At 39.2% G+C, this 17,564-nt stretch overlaps 1 protein-coding gene across 9 annotated transcripts in view; it reads right to left on the bottom strand.

The window, feature by feature from the left end:
* Positions 1-17,564, bottom strand: part of TENM3 (teneurin transmembrane protein 3) — a 1,659,985-nt gene that overhangs the window by 731,055 nt on the left and 911,366 nt on the right. The window lies entirely within an intron of this gene.

The following is a 17,564-nucleotide window of genomic DNA, read 5'->3' as shown; positions in this document are numbered from 1 at the left end:
AAACATGTATTTTTATCCAAAACTATCTTGAATACTTTATTGTTATAACTTAATTGTTATAACAAAGAAATTAGCTGACCACCATCTCACATCTATAGGTAGCTTATGTCCCAGGGTATAGTTGTACTACAAATCCTTGCATGCTTTGAGGTGGTTGGAGGTTGCAGGTCAGCCCTAGCTGGGTAGACACGTGGTTGCCCACCTGCCAGCAGGACTCAAGGTGATTGCATCCAAGAGAACCTCAGATCAAAGTATCTGCACTTATAAAGGGAAGAGACAAGTATTCTCTGAAGCCTAGTACGTTTCAGATATTAGGTAGCCAGGCAAAGTTTGATTACTAAAGAAAGGAAAAAGACAAAAAAATATCTTTTCATCTGCTGATTAGAGCCTTCAGAGATGACACACAGTTTGCCAAAAAACCATGAGGGAAAACAAGACAGAAAAATTCAGAGTGATCTTCAAAACATAAAAAAAGATTGCCTTGACATCTTACAGCTTAATATGTTAATAAATAAATATATGTATGTATAACCATTCTTCATAAGAATCGGATTTTTTTTTTAAAGGACCCAATGCCAGCCAAAGTGCTCTAACTTATACGGCTTTCATCAAAGAATACGACAAAACAAAAGAAGCACGCAGTGTGCATACACATCACAGAGATGTACTGCTGACCACTTCACATCATGGCAGGCTGCAATGTTCCATTACTGTCAAGTTATTGCATCAAAAAAGTGTATCTCGTGCAATGTCAAATAACTCAGGCATGACACGCCACAGGAGCCACAACTATGTTACAGAAAAGAAATGGCTAGCAAGCTAAATTGTGACAGCGTGCTGATAATGTAAGGGATTATATTGGAAAAGTTACACAAAAAAAGGCATTTTTGTCAGTAAAAAGCACTGTGTATAGGTAAAAAATCTAGAGATTCTTGAAAAAAAAATTAGAACACCTCTTTGTAAATGTTGGTTGGTTAAGGTGTATAGTAACTATATTTGGTTCTCATTTATAAATGTCATGATATAGCTAGTAGTAGGTAGTCTCGCTGAACAGGACTTCTTCTGAAACGATAAAGATCAGTGACGTCCCTTCTTACTTGACATCTATGGATGGATTATGTTTTAATAAAAAACCCCACCTCCTCCATCAAATATTGAAACAAATATTATGAAAAATAACACATACTAACAGGTTAATTTAGCTAGTAATGCACTGATTGTGTATGTACATTCATTCTCTTTGCGAATGGGGGAAAAGACATATACAAACATACTATAACGTGCTGTTCAAATGTAAATCATTGATTTAAAACAAAAAATACATCATTTGGCCACTAGGCGGAGCTAAGTATCATAGGAAGTTCCAATAATATAAGCTCCATCTAGTGGGCAAACATGATATTTTTAAAATCAATGTACATGCACTTTCATTGGGGAAATGGCTATTCTAATTCTTTATAAAACAACTTCTTATTGTACTTGCAACAAAACATGCAGTTGATAACAGCATGCTTTAAGAAAAAATAAAACACAAGGACTTACTAGTGGTATACAAAGTGCAGCACAGCAAAAGCATGGAAATAATAGCAGTGTACTTAACAAAATAAATAAAAAATCAAGGATTTATTAGTAGCAAACTACTAAGAAACATGGGGATAATAGTTGCCTATATTCTAGTAATATACAGTGGAACAGACAGGACTATGTCGCATACAGAGCACAGCAGGAAGGACTATGTCAGTGCACCCCTTGTATATAGTGGTCATTGTGACCTCTTGCGCATTGTGGTCAGTGCTCTCCATTCGTGGAAGCCTGGGTGTTCCTGCTATATTGCGGTCAGTGTGCCCTCTTCATTGCTGTCACTTTACTGTCTTTATGCTGTCCAGTGTGTGTCCCTCTTATTGTGCTTAGTCTGTACCCCTTTATTTTGGCCTGTGTGCCCTCTTTATTGTACTCAAACTGTGCCTCTTTTATAGTGGGCAATATGTCAGCGGTCAGCATATATCCCTTTTATTGTGGTCAGTGTGCCCCCTTTATTGTGATATGTTTATGCCTCCTTTATTTTGATGAATGTATGTCCAATATTAGATTGGTGGTCAGTGGTTATTGGCCCCTGCTTTCACTGGTGGACAATAGGAGCAAAGTGTATACATGAGTAACACTGTACAGTCCCAGCTCCAGGATCTCCTGCAGAATGAAGTTGGGGGTCAGAACTTTAGTAGGCAGCATAGGGCTGGACATTCATCGACCCTATACCTTTATAAAATGTCTTTATACTTTAAAATGAAGCAAGCCACCATTAGTGGGAGTGACTTGCTCTGTATATCAATCCACCCAATGTGCAGCCTGCAGTGTATCAATCCATCCTTGTCTGATGCTGTATGTGTTTAGCGCCAGCTACAGCAACACCCCCTAAGTGGCAGTACCTGGTTCTGACACCACTGCTGCACCCCCTAGATACGCCACTGCTGAAGACATGTTACCACTTAGCCAAGTATGGATGCCCCTGATAGTCATATGAACTGTGGGAGTTACTTGGATGAACAGCAAAACATCTTCAACGTTACAGAAAATAATCAGTAAATGTGACTGATTACTCATAGCATGTATTGGGGCCATTTTTAAGGATTGAAATCCCTTTTGTCTATATCAGTGAAGGAAGTCTAAGTTGAATATGACGCCTGCTGTTGCTGCCCTCTCTTTCTAAAAAAGCTAGTTGCCTGGCTGTTATGCTAACCTATTAGCTTCATTGCTCACCCATAATTAGTATGCAAATCGGGAGTTTTAATTTTATTCTGAATTTCCAATCAGCAAAATTGTTCTAGTTCAGGGTTCTCTACATTTTTTGAGCAAAGAGCCAATTTACTGTTCTTCAGGCTTTAGGGAAGGCATATTGGGACCCATGGGGGCAGAAAATGCCTCGGCATCAGTGGAAGAAAATGATTCCCCATCATTGGTGTCAGTTGGAGGAGTGGTGCCCCAAGGGCTGGATAAAGGCATGCAAAGGGGCACATCCAGCTAGACTGCTAACATTTTCAAAAGATGTTTAGTAATGATAGGTTCAAATCATAAGCTACTGGTATTAGGACTGCCATGTGTGGGGGGAACGCACTAGGCAAAAACATGCATACATTTTTGCATGTACGTTTCTGCGCAATAACGTTAGTTTATGCACATTCTAGTTAGTTAATGCATTCTATTGGCTATTGGCCATACTATTAATGTATTCTGGTTATTAGAATGTATTAAAATGCCAATACATATTTATGAGCGTTTTTCAGCCCAAACACTCTTCTTCAGAACGCGCAAGTGAATTTTTTTTTTTTTCTGCCTCTAAACGCTTTTTTTTTCTGCCTCTAAACGCTCCTGCTTCTGAATGCTTGTAAATGCATATGGAGGGGCATTTAGAGACAGAAAAAAAATTGACTCTATGAAATGCTTATTTTGATTATATCAGTAGTCAACATAGTGGCCAATCACAGTGATCAGTGGTACACACGGGCGTACTTTTCGGCATCAAAGGTCCGACGGTCTTTCCGACGGACTTTCGATGGACTTTCGACATACTTTCAGACTTGGCTACACACGATCTCACCAAAGTCCGACGGATTCGTACGTGATGACGTACGACCGGACTAAAATAAGGAAGTGGATAGCCAGTAGCCAACTGCTGCCCTAGCGTCGGTTTTCGTCCGTTGGACTAGCATACAAACTGATTTTTAGACCGGACTCAAATCCGTCAGAAAGATTTGAAACATGTTTCAAATCTAAAGTCTGTCTGATTTTCGACCGAAAGGTCCGTCGATGAAGCCCACACACAGTCGGATTGTCGGATGGATTTGTTCCGGCGGATGAGTTCGGTCGAAAAGTCCGCCCGTTTGTACACGGCATTAGAAGGAGGATTCAATTAATGAATGAATAAACGAATGAAGGGATCATAGGCAGCTGCAGATCCAAGGTGGGGGATTTAAACTGATTTAATTGTGGGATCAATTTTTCAGCTCTTTCACCTCCCCCTCCTCCTCTGGGTATAAGCTGTACATCTTACCTACGATCTGACTCTGACCGGTATATTAACATTTTATTAAAAAATAAAAGTGGTTATTAAATACCACCAAAGGAAAAGCTGTATTTGTCTCAAAAACATTGTTACACGAGTAATTGTCAGGCAAATTCTCACATCATTGAAAACTGAAAAATGGCCTGGTAATAAAAGGGCCAATCCCTCCATTGGCTGCCACTCAACCAACAAATTAAATTCAAGGTACTAACGATAACTTACAAAGCCATCCATAACTTGGCCCCCAGCTACATCACTAACCTGGTCTCAAAATACCAACCAAATTGTTCTCTGTGTTCCTCCCAAGACCTCCTTCTCTCTAGCTTCCTTGTCACCTCATCCCATACTTCTCCTGAGCCTCAACCACCCTCTGGAATGCTCTATCCTAATCTGTCCGACTATGTTCTACTTTGTCCACTTTCAGACAATCCCTGAAAACCCATCTCTTCAGAGAAGCCTATCTGGCCCTCACCTGACTACTGTACATTTATTTTCTCCATCAGCTCATCCCCCACAGTTATTACCTCTTGTATCTCTTGACCTTTCCTCTTAGATTGTAAGCTCTGACGAGCAGGACTCTCTGATTCCTACTGTTCTAAAGTGTATTGTAGTTGTACTGTCTATCCTCAAGTTGTAAAGCGCTGTCTGCGCTATATAAACCCTGTATAATAATATTACTAATAATAATAATATGCAGGTTAGTACTCAAATGTTTAATATACAGATAGCCACTAGATGGAGAATTTAAAACATATGGAACAGCAAGCAATTAAAATCAGAAAGTTGCATTAAAATTGCTGTAAAAAAAAGTAAATAAATAAAGACTAAAAATGTATATTTATTGAAAAACTACAATTTTGTTTAATAAAATGTAGTCAAACAATAGTGTAAACACTGAAACACTGATTTATCTGTCATTTTCCTAATGCAATTTAGAAAACAAAGAAAGAACCACTATGTTGCCACTATGTACAATGTAGGCATTTATTCTTTACGTGACATACTGTACACTATTTTTGTTTTGAATAAATTTATAAATCCTGAATAACCAACTAGCATATTGTAGGTGTAGTAAATTGTATTATGTAATACATAGGTATAGATTTTTTAGGTATTGTATATTGTAGTATGTAGATGAAGTGCATTGTTTGATATTGATGTATTTTAGTTGTTTACCATTTAGAGCCAAGTAGCTCAATTTATTTTATCTTTCTTCTATTCAGTATTAAGCCCATTGATATGGTGATGCAGGTTCACAGAACAGACTTAGTGAGGACAGTCACACTGTCATACTTAGCACAGCTTGTGACATCACACATCTGATTTGTTGGATGAAAACTCGCTCCGCTCTAGCTTGCCAAAGTTGTTAAGTTATACTGAATTTCTGTGATTAGCAAAGCTGCTGGAATATCTTGTTGATTAAACTATTTATCAACCTAGAGGATGTTTAAATGGCATAAAAGGGAAATTTTAATGCCACAAACCAAGTTTTGGAAATAAATAGAATGAACAGTCTATGTTTTTAGTACTAATGAAAAAAAAAGTTTTTTTTCAAGTACATGAATTAATGATGTATATATGGATAAGACTGGGAAGATAAGAGACATCATATGCATTTGAAATAACTAAGTTTTTGCAGGTAGAATTTTCCACCCAAATTACATATTGTATTACTAATAAAGTGACCCTGCAAGGATGTGTAAATCAAAGGCACACAATTCCAGGGTCTGGACCTCATGGATAGAATGGTTTGTATTTGAGTCTCCAAGTATGCAGTGGTTTCTTTCGGGAACAGCCCCTTTTGACACCTCATGAATGCTGGCATGCAGAATTCACCTTACGTTGACTCTTGATTTATCAGCTTAAGGTTAATCATCACTGTCTTAAATGACAACATGCATAGTGGGACCTCTGACCTCTGGTTCTTGACACTAAAAAGACCTGTGGGTCTGATCCATGAAAGCTGATACCATAGTCCTTTGAACAGTGCTTTACAACTCAGTAAAATAGCTTTAAATTGAATTAACTTGAGTGATCTGATCCTTGCCTGCAAAACGTGTGTCTTATATAATAGTGAAAAGTCTCATAAATGTAGTACTGTTGTCTGACTTTCTTTAAAAATGAAAAATCCACCACATAAAACCCTTTTAAATACCATGACAAATATTGCCATGATGTGAAAATTAGGCGTTTGCTCAAGTCTTTTTGAACAACACAGGAGAGTCTCCATCACACTACATAAGAGGCACCAGGTTCACTTTTAACATTCTTTATCGCAGTTACCTGGCTGCCAACTGGTATTGCAGCCTGATAACTGCATTAAAAGGATGTTGTAGATTAAACTTTGGACAGTCGGGATACGCAGACCTTCTGTGGATGTCAAACTTGCATTTACTAAAGCAGAACCCAGTAATCAATGAATACATTTGACAAAAACGTACCAGGCAAACGTACCAGGCAGTGAGTTCCAGTCGCTAGGAACACAGAGGTCTCCTTAGATTAGTCTCTGCATTTGCCCTCTGTGTCCTTACAGGTCAAAGGACTCATGGTTTGAAAGAGATGTTCAAATAAAAACATTTCAAATCCCAAGACAACCTAAAGGTCAACTCCCAAAGGGAAAAGCCAATACTAACATTGGCTTAAATTTTCTTAATCATGTCCTCCACAGATGTTTAACTATAGTTAACAGTAGTTCCGATATTACATTAGACCTCTTATATTTCTTGAAGTGTGGCCTAACATTTGTCTGGTTTAGTAAGTAGATTCAAGTTATAATTTGTACCAGTAAAAAGGATATTTCTTATCTGTTGTGGAAGGTCTAGCCTTTTGAGAAAACCTAAATAAGACTAAATTGATGGCACTTAAAAAATGGAATCCCCTACCTTTACTAGTAATACATGCTAGTATAAATAAACCTGTAGTGCACAGCATCTTATTTATACTTTCCTATTGGAATCAAATTATAGTTGTTACTTGAAAGCAGCATCACTGTAACATAGCTCTATATAGAAGCCTATAAAGTAGAGCCTTTTACATTACAAAATATATTACTAGTAGCAACAATATTGTCTCATTGTGTACTGATTTTTTATTTGTGCTACCCCTACTTACAGAGCACCTTCAATCCTCACTCACAGAGCACATATTCCTCCCTGGCCATCTCACAGTACATCCTCTGAATCCATGTCCTGTACATACTGCCTGCTGTCATATGCTCTGCACTCTTGTTCTGCACCTACTACTCCTTGTCATACCCTCTGGATTCTTCTCCTGCACACTGCTAAATGTCAAACCCATCACTTTTCTCTCCTGCCATACAGGTCATTGTCATACCCTCTGCACTCCTCTCCTGCATGCTGTGCTCAGTGTCATACCTGTCACTTTCCTCTCCTGCCACACTGGTCATTGTCATACCCTCTGCACTCCTCTCCTGCATGTAGTGCTCAGTGCCATACCAATCACACTCCTCTCCTGCCATACTGAACATTGTCATAGGCTCTGCACTCCTCTTCTGCACATAGTGCTCAGTGTCATACCAATCACACTCCTCTCCTGCCACATGGAACATTGTCATACCCCCTGCACTCTTTCTGCACTAGTGCTCAGTGTCATACCCATCACACTCCTCTCCTGCTATACTGAACATTGTCATACCCTCTGCACTCTTCTTCTGCACATAGTGCTCAGTGTCATACCCATCACACTCCTCTCCTGCCATACTGAACATTGTCATACCCTCTGCACTCTTCTTCTGCACATAGTGCTCAGTGTCATACCCATCACACTCCGCTCCTGCCACACGGAACATTTTCATACCCTCTGCACTCCTCTTCTGCATGTAGTGCTCAATGTCATACCCATCACACTCCTCTCCTGCTTGTGGTGCTCAGTGTCATCCATACTCCTCTCCTGAAAATCTTACTCACACAAACAATTCTTCAATATTATTTAAAATATAGCCAACCTTACCCATACTCAAAGTATAACTATATTGGCCTGCAAGCTGTGGCCAACTACCAGTAGTGAAAGCCCTATATAGTATCCTGCATGGTATAATACGCATAAGTAGGCAAGTGTTTCAAATTCAAATTCCCTTAAAAGAAAGCTGTCATTTTATATCATACCTTGTCGTCTTTACCACACCTGTACAGCAATTTAAATATGTCAACTCTGGTCAGGTACATGGTTTACAGATATCCTGGTTCACCCATCTAACCTCCATGTAACCTCTACAGATCTACAGTAATATAAAATGAACGAGAGATTTCTATGCCTGTTTCCAATAACTCATTGTGATCTAATTAATTCCATAAAAGAGAAACACTTCTTCCTATTAGACATTCCAAATATGACAAGACAAATGCTTTAGTAGCCAAAACCACCAATATAGAAAAGATGTCAGTGTCGTTACCACATGGAAATACTTCAGAGGAATTAGATTGGAAACTTACTGCACAGTAAAAAGATCAAGAAACAGATTGACTGCATGGAGCACTGGGCTGCTCAATTTCCTTTTGTTTTGTTAACAAGAGCTTGCCACCTGCATAGATAGCAATAAGAGACGCAATGTGTAAAGTATGGAAATCATATTCATGGGAATGACTTTTTATGAGAGAGGGATGATTTTCCTACTTAAAGAGGACCTTCCACTTTTCCAATAAATATGTGTCCCTTGGAGTTTTTCTAATATTGCATGAACTAGTAATTCTGAAACAGAAACTGGCTCATGTAACATGTCTATAAAGAACATTTAGCCCTCATTCACAACTGACTGTATTGTTTAAGCATTTATAATATATACACGGCAAAGCTAAAACATATACCATGTTTTGTGAATGGAGCTATTCTTGTGTACACTTACACATGGAAGCACATAAAAACTATGCTTGACCTAAAGCATCTATCACAGGAGGAAAAAAGAAAAAAAAAACCATACTAACTTAAATCGACGCAAATAAAATGTGCTAAATATATTCAAATTGCACTAATTTAAATAGGAACCTACTTTAAAAAATTCAAGAGAATTAACAGCTCTTTCCTAGTGATAACATAAATCAAGGTGTATCATCTTGTTTTTGTGATGACGTAATGAAACAGTGGAACTTTCTGAAGCTGACATCCCTACATCATCATGTCATGCCGCAAACGACGCAAGTGGTGGTTTGATTTCAATCATCTCCAACATTTTTCAAATGTTTTCCTCTACTGATCTTAAAATTATTTATGTTAGAGACACAGTAACATGCACTATTTGGAACATTTCTTTCTATGTTCTGGATCCATTGGTGGAGAGCTGGTTGATCTATATCAGTGGATGGTTTAATATCCTGTATCCTCTATGACGATGGTACCAGATGTCATACTGACCTCATGTCTTGCGATCCATCTCTCTGGTAAGCCTCTTTCTTCATGTGGTGGTGGTAATTGATGTTTACGGTCACAAGAGTCTCACTAAGATTTAAGAAGCAAAGTCATATGCAGGGGGCATTATCTCAAAACACCCTGGTCGATATGTTTATTGACTTTGTCACTGAGGAGTTTAATTTTATTTTTTTTAAATCATCACAGTACATATATAAATATACTTTAAAGACTTTGTATATCAGTCTTGCTGGAAGCTGCTGTTTTTCAATTGTTGAATTTGAAGTTTTCAGATGTAAGAGCAAATATATATTTGTTTTATATGTAATGGGGACACTAGAAGGTGGTTTTGACCCTTGCCAATTGTTTAATAAATAAAGAGGTGTAAGTAGGGATTTGAGTGGAATGGGGTTGGGGAGGAATGTGATGTTGCTGTGATTTGATTTGAAATGGAACACTTCCATCGCAACATGGTCAATAAAAGTTGGACAATTCTTGTCAACAACAATGCTAATATTAACACGATAAAAAAAAAAAGAAAACAGTCATGAGCGCATTATGGGGACTGCCATTGTTGACCTCAAACTTACAATGTTTGTACTTGTTATACTGATTCTCTGGCTTCAGATTTATGGTAAGTCATCCAGAACAAGTATGCAGTTCAGGAACTCTGAACAGTTTTAAGCATATGTCTTTTCACTGGCATTTTCAGAAAAGAATGTCAGCAATAATAGTTTCCATGTTTCTCTTATGCAGCGTACACATGGCCGGACTTTTCAACCGGACTGGTCCGACGGACGCCGACGGACCAAATCCGGCGGACAATCCGATCTTGTGTGGGCTTCACAGGACCTACAGCGGACTTTTCCAGTCGCAAATCTGACGGACTTTAGATTTGGAACATGCTTCAAATCTTTAAGTCGTAACTCCGCCGGACCCAGAAATCCGCTTGTCTGTATGCTAGTCTGACGGACAAAAACTGATGCTAGGGCAGCTATTGGCTACTGGCTATCAACTTCCTTATTTTAGTCCGGTGTGCGTTATCACGTACGAAACTGTCAGACTTTTGTGTGATCGTTTGTAGGCAAGTCCGTTCATTAGAAAGTCCATCGGAAGTTCACCAAAAGTCCATCGAAAGGCTGTCGGACTGTCGGACTTTTGTTGCTGAAAAGTCCGACTGTGTGTACACGGCATTACACAGGGTTTCTTTATATTTTTTTCAGATTATATTTAAATATTGTAACACCTGTCTTCAGTTGTGCCACCTTATCATTTCATTATTACAGCTATTTATATCACGCCATCAATTTGCTCAACGCTTTACATATATATTGTACATTCACATCAGTCCCTGCACTCAAGGAGCTTACAATCTAAGGTCTCAAACTTACATTCATACACACACATTCTAGGGCCAATTTAGACAGGAACCAATTAGCCTACCAGCATGTCTTTGGAGTGTGGGAGAAAACCCACACAGGCAAAAGGAGAACATGCAAACTCCAGGCAAGTAGTGCTGTGGTTGGGGTTTAAAGCTTTTCCTCCCTAAAACAACAGATGCATTGTGCATGTAAATGAATCACAACCTCTCTGTCAGTTTGTGTGTAACTTACCTCCTTCAGCTGTATACAGCAGGTTTCTGTGTCTGTGATGTCACTTCTCCTCCTGGCTGAATTTTTCTGTGATCTGAATTCCTGTTGCCTTACCAGTCCTGATACTACATGTCCCATGATCCTTTGAGCCTCTGTAGCTTCAGAGCAGGCTATGGGAGTCACTGGTAACAGTTCTGGGAGTTGATGTGGGTGGGTCCTAGGGTTACTGTGGGTGTGTCTGGGCCTTCATGTGGGTGGTGAAAGGTGTAAATTCCTGTGTTATTCCTGTCTTGCAGCATGCCAAAGAATAATGGCTTACTGAAAGACTACAGAGGAAGGGCTATGGGAGGTTATTGTGAAGGGGTTTCCTTCACATGTAAATAAATCACTTCACAGAGAGCAGGACTCTGGGAGGAAGGGGGGCTGTGGGTGGGATCTGAGGGGTGGGGCTTTCCCTGTTCACACTGGTCGGCATATTGAACTGGGCAGAAATCATTTTTAAAAGTGATCCATTCAATCTTGCCCAGCAGCAACACAGCTAGCTTTCAGGCTGTGCATGAAGGGGTTTCCTTCTTGAAAAATGCTGTGATCTGTGAGGTGGGACTTGGGGGGTTTGGACACTTCCTGTATGTGTGACTGGGCAGGATTGAATGCTAGTTAGGATGTATTCAATCCCACCCACCATCAGAGCTGTGAAGGGAGTTACATCATTAGCACAGTGTCAAAGACTACAGAAGGGAGTGTTTTAGGCTAGAGATGCAGCAGGAAGTGGCTGTGGAAGGGACAGAGTCTATCAGCAGGATATACAGAGTGTCACATGATACAAAGCCACAACTAAATCCAGAATATCAGGGGTTCTGCAGACAACAAAGCATCTTGGTACAGAGGTATGGTCTATGCTGGGATTGATCATTCCATTCAGTTCCAGTGAAAAGTAAGTTGGAGTTCAGCTTTAAACCGATGACCATATTGCTGCTAGGCAGAACCACTTAGCCACTGTGCTGCCCATTTAAACCTCTATAGAGCTTTTGAGTATTATTTGGGTGCATGGGAAAGTATCTGAAGTACCCAGATAATAGCAAAGGGTCAACATGAACATCTTAAGCCCCAGTTCACACTATGAATTACACGGGAATGTGCAACTCATTCCAGTGCAATTCACATGCAATTCACTGAGATGCAATTTGGGTCCATTCATTTTAAATAGGCTCAAATTTCACAGCATCACACCAAAAGTAGTGCATGCACTACTTTTGGAAGTGCACTGTAACTGGGTTTCATGGCATCTTTGTATCATGCGATCCAATGCAGGTAAATGCATTATGTGTGTGACCTGCATTTGGGGTGTCATTAAAGTATCATTGACACCTGCTGCAGATCACAACTGCAGTGTGTTTTCCTGTACTACCTTCTAGTGTGAACCTAGCCTTAAAGCATTCCTGTCAAAGAAGTACTGAAAAAAGTACTTTTTGCTGACCCTACGCAATAAAACTAGACACTGAAAAGAGATAACATAACATCTTCTGAGAGTCATAAGGGCTCCCAAAGCTGCAATGCTCAATAAGCAAATAACAGTTTCCAACTATAAACTCAGAGCAGTGTTGTGTGCCTTTTATAAAATCGTTATGTCAGACGTCAGACTTGAAACTGGAAGTTGCTTAGGAAGATATAGAAAGGAAGTTCTCTCAGTGCCAGCATAAGTCAGGACTATTTTTTCTGTATGAAATGTTTAACCATAGGAACAACATGAAAGGAACTCTATGACAGCGCCACTATCTATGTTGTAGGTCAAGCTCAATCTTGCCCCCAAAGCTCAGGTGCATTAGTGGTATTTCCGTCTAGTAATTGTGAATTATATAAAAGGTAGCTGTCATGAATGTTTGTCTTTTGTGTAGATATTTCTCATTGTGAATTGGCCAATGTATTATCCTGGTAAACAGACATATTCTCACCTTGCAGTTTAATTTGAAGTGAAGGACATTATTTTGAAGCAAATGTACAATAAATAAAGAGGATTCCAAGCAACAAGATGACTCACACGCCAGCTTTCTGGAGTTATAGAGTGTCAGGAAACGTCCTTATAAGTAGCAGATGTGAAGCTTCTTGTTATCCGGGGCGTCATTTCGAAATAATGAAATTTGAAAAGTATGTGAAATTGATAACCTTGCCTTCTCTGGTAAAAGAGAGCATAGACATTTTTCTCCATGTCTACGACTTGACATAACTTTTGCAACATAACACAACTCTTGGGGGAAAATAACAGGGTCCCTGTGCTTTCTAGAAATTAGTTTTATGATTATTTAATTTTTAATGTAACAGATCTTCTTTGCAGCGTTCTGCAAAACACCTTGAAAAGAGTAACTACAGAGGCAATGGGTATTGGGTAATAAACCAAGTGAGTCCACTTGCAGCCATGTCTTTTGCTGTCCATATCAGAAAGCAGTAGGGGAGGTTTAGGTAGTAACTACGATAACCAGACCGAGGAGAGCTATCTGCAAAGAAAGCACTTTGTTCACTGCTCACAAGATCTGCTATTGACTGTTTATTTGAAATGGCCTTGTGATTGGCTTTACTATGCCGTCTGATGTCTAGCAGAAGCGTTCCAGAATGCTTCTGGTGCTCTGATACATACTTCTTCCTTCAAACACGGAATCTAAAAATTACAGTTGGCTGAAGAATCAACACACATGGAAGTCCAAAGGCCTTGCTTTGATGTCTTCTGTTTCTGAAGTAGTGGAGTATACATTTTTCCACTGGTGTTGATCAATTTCAATCAATATTGTATAACATTAAACAGCTTGGAAAATATGTTTGGTCTGGCTGCAGTCTACTTCACAACATTCTGTAAGTGTTTTATATGTGGGACTGTAACTTGCTGATTTTACAAAACTTCATATTTTGTTTATTTGAAATCTTAATAATTGAAATATAGGGAAAATAAAAAGCAGAGTACTTCTTGAAATGTTGATGTAGATGTTCTGTTTACATAAAGTAAAAAAACGATTCAATATTGATTAAATTAAATTAATCAATTATGTTATTTAAAAAAAAACTGATTGCATATTACTTCCAATTATTGTTTCTAATTCATTCTACATAAATAAACATTAACAAGAAATCAAATTTGTCATTTTGTTTATAAGAACAGCAATTCTCCAATTAATTTAAATAAATTACTTTGAAAAACGAACATACTTGATAACTATAAGGTTTTCATCCATAGAGTTTGGATTCTTAGGTACATCTTGCTATCTTAGAGTTTCTACACAAGTTGTTCATTTCTTCTACAGTTTTATTTCACTGTTATATTCAACACATGCTATCTGTACTATCTATAATTGGTGACACAATATAATTGGTACAATATCAATTTGAACAATTCACCTTTATTCCCTTTGTATTATGATGGCAGCTACATCCTGTAGCGTTACACTGAGTAAGAAGGTCATAGTTTGAGATCTTGCAGGGCTGGAAGACACATAGGGGGTGATTTACTAAAACCAGGGCACTCAAAATTAAGTGCAGGTATTCATAGTAACCCATCATTTTCTAACTTCAGCTTGTTGAAATACGCTTTGGCAATAAAACCTAGATGCTGATTGGTTTCTACGCAGAGCTGGACAAGATTTTGCACTGTACAGTTTTAGTAAATCCCCAAATACCACATAGACTATTAGCCATAAAGGATGGCAGCTTGGCCAGTTCACTCTTTTCCTTTCACTAGTATACTGAGTCTGTTGACAAAACTCAACTCTGGTGAAAGCATAGTTTAGTGTGAACACTGTATTGTGCTGACCCCCAAATGTTGATTATAGTTTTAATGACATTTTTGCTTTACTGAGACTACTTCTAATGTTCTTTCAAAAATGTCTTCAGTGCAGCCATTCTATTTTACAATGCTGCCAAATTAGCTGAATTTTTCTGTGTCTGACAGGCCTTTTAGTGGTTGATTTTCATACCCACCACCAATCAAAGGTACTCAATTGAACTGTCTTCTGCATATGGCACCCAATATGGGACAGTAAAGCTATAGCATTAGTACTAGAATACTATAAACATTATACCTCTTTATAAGCAAGTCATAGCGCTTTCCTTCACTATAGCTATATCTCTAACTATATCTATATCTATCTATCTGTCTATCTATTTCTCCTTCCACAGTATCTACTGTATATATCCACAGTATCTGTCTATCTGGGAATGTTCTGAAAATTCTTTCAGCTGTACATTTTCTTATTTCTGACACAGAGCAGGCCAGGGTGGATACCAGTCTGCCTGGATCCACTTGCCCATCTATACCAGTTACAATTAGTGCTGTTTATATAATTACATTTTAAACGAGAAGTATGGGGTTTGTTTTTTTTTTTCTGATACTTACCTAGCTGGATGATGCATCGGATTGATTCTGCATCTGTCTACCTGCCGGCTCTAACACTGAGAACTGAGCGATCAAACACCGCCAAATCTCTCGATTCTCACAGCTCCCTGAGCAGAAAGTTGGTGACTGTCAGTCGGCAGCTCTCTTCTCTGCCCCCCCCCCGCGTTCACTGATCCAATGCTGCATCTGTACCCTGCCGATTCTGCAGTGAGAACTGAGCGATCAAACACTGCTGATAGCTCACTTCTCCTCTCCACTCTGCAGAGGGTGGCAGTGGCTGGATCAGTCTCCCAGCGGTTCGCTGAGAGGCTGAGCCAGCTGCTGGTCCAGGCTGTTGGGTGGATCCCGACTGTAAAGTCAGGATCGAGCAAGCACCTGGTTCGGCTGAGTGATGTCAGTGGGCTTTAGCCCACTCTTGCCTGAAAACGGGGCACAAGAGTGCAGAATGAATTGCACTCCTGTCATCCATAGTTGAAGTAGGACCATAAAAGCTTTGGCTCTACTTCTCCTTTAAATTAAAGAAAAACTGAACTTAGAGGGAAAGGATGCTGCAATTGCTAACTTCTTCCTCTAAAAATGCTAGTTTCCCAGCTACTATCATGACTAACTAGACCGACAGTACTTTAAATGAATGACCTGAGGTATGTATGCAAATCAGGAGACTGACATTGAGTCCCATTTCAGTCAGGTAACTAGCATTTTCAGCAAGAGTTCAGCAATTGCAGCCATTGGGGGTTATTTACGAAAGGCAAATCCACTTTGCACTACAAGTGCAAACTACAAGTGCAAAGTGCACTTGAAATTGCACTGAAAGTGCCCTTGGAAGTGCAGTCGCTGTAGATTCGAGTGGGACATGCAAGGAAGATAAAAAAAACGCATTTTAGCTTGCACGTGATTGAATGATAAAATCAGCAGAGCTTCCCCTCATTTCGGATCTACCCCTCAGATCAACACTGACTGCACTTCCAAGTGCACTTTCAGTGCAATTTGAAGTACACTTTGCACTTGTAGTTTTCACTTGTAGTGCAAAGTGGATTTGCCTTTTGTAAAAAACCCCATTGTGTTTCTCCTATGACAGGAGTACTTAAAAAAATAACTCAGCACGTGACCCACATGCATACATGCTAATTACTGCATTTGATAAGACTTCTACTGTTCCTGCTAAATCTTTCCTTTTAATGTTGAAGGGCTGCTAAAGTTGTATTTGCTCATGACTTTTTACATATCTGCACAATATGTAGAATGAAGTACCGCTGGCTCAATAAATCATTTAATTAAAAAATAAACTGATCCTTTACACTGAAAATGTAGCACACATGTTTTTCCCAGCATTCTGTTATCATGGAACGACGTGCATACAAATGAGAACTGCGGGAAAATTGTTTCTGCAAATATTCTTTATGTTCTGCACAAATACAAACACTGGAAAGGCTGCTGCAAACCCGTGTAAACTCATCTGTTTAAGGAGCACATTTCCGAAAACTTAGAAGCATTTATTACCGTTGACACAAATGACAAATGACAAAACAGTGCCTCTCCGAAGTGCTGTATGATGTACTGCCTGCTTGCTGTGTAGTAACCCCTAGAGTGTGCAAGAAGGGCAAGAAATGAACCCGCCACCTTTCAGGCTGAACGCCTTAAGTAGAGCTACACACCTCCTCCATATGGCTTCTCAGTGTGGCTCAGTAACACAATGCTTTCTTGTACTTTTAAAAGAGTGTGATAATTAACTGTCCTGCCCTGGGCTATTTGCTTAAATGATGTGATCAGTTTGTGCAGGTTTTTCTGGTAAAGTCTATAGGCCAAGCGTCTGACTTTGGAGACAGTTCCTGGAATGCATAAAGCACAGATACTTCACTTATCATCACAGAGAATGAAATAGGACAGCTGTTAGGAGGGATTACAGCAGGGCAATCCAGCCGTATCTGTGTGCATCAGCCTGGTACATCTATTAGCAAGATGATTTGGGCATAAGACTGGTGCAGAGCACTTGGGCAGGATGACTAATAACAGCCAGAAGAAGGAAAATTGTATTGCCCATGGCAACTACTCTTATTCCAACTGTTACTCTTTCAGTCTAGGTGAGAAGAATGATAATTGGGATCGTATGAGTTGCTGAGAATAACAAAGACATTTTACTTTCATCTAATTTTTAAACCCATATGATATAGTG

Source organism: Aquarana catesbeiana, linkage group LG01 (assembly GCF_042186555.1).
Source record: "Aquarana catesbeiana isolate 2022-GZ linkage group LG01, ASM4218655v1, whole genome shotgun sequence".
Lineage (NCBI taxonomy): Eukaryota > Metazoa > Chordata > Amphibia > Anura > Ranidae > Aquarana > Aquarana catesbeiana.
Note: the sequence above shows the minus strand (reverse complement) of the source record. Positions and strands in the feature narration are given on the sequence as shown.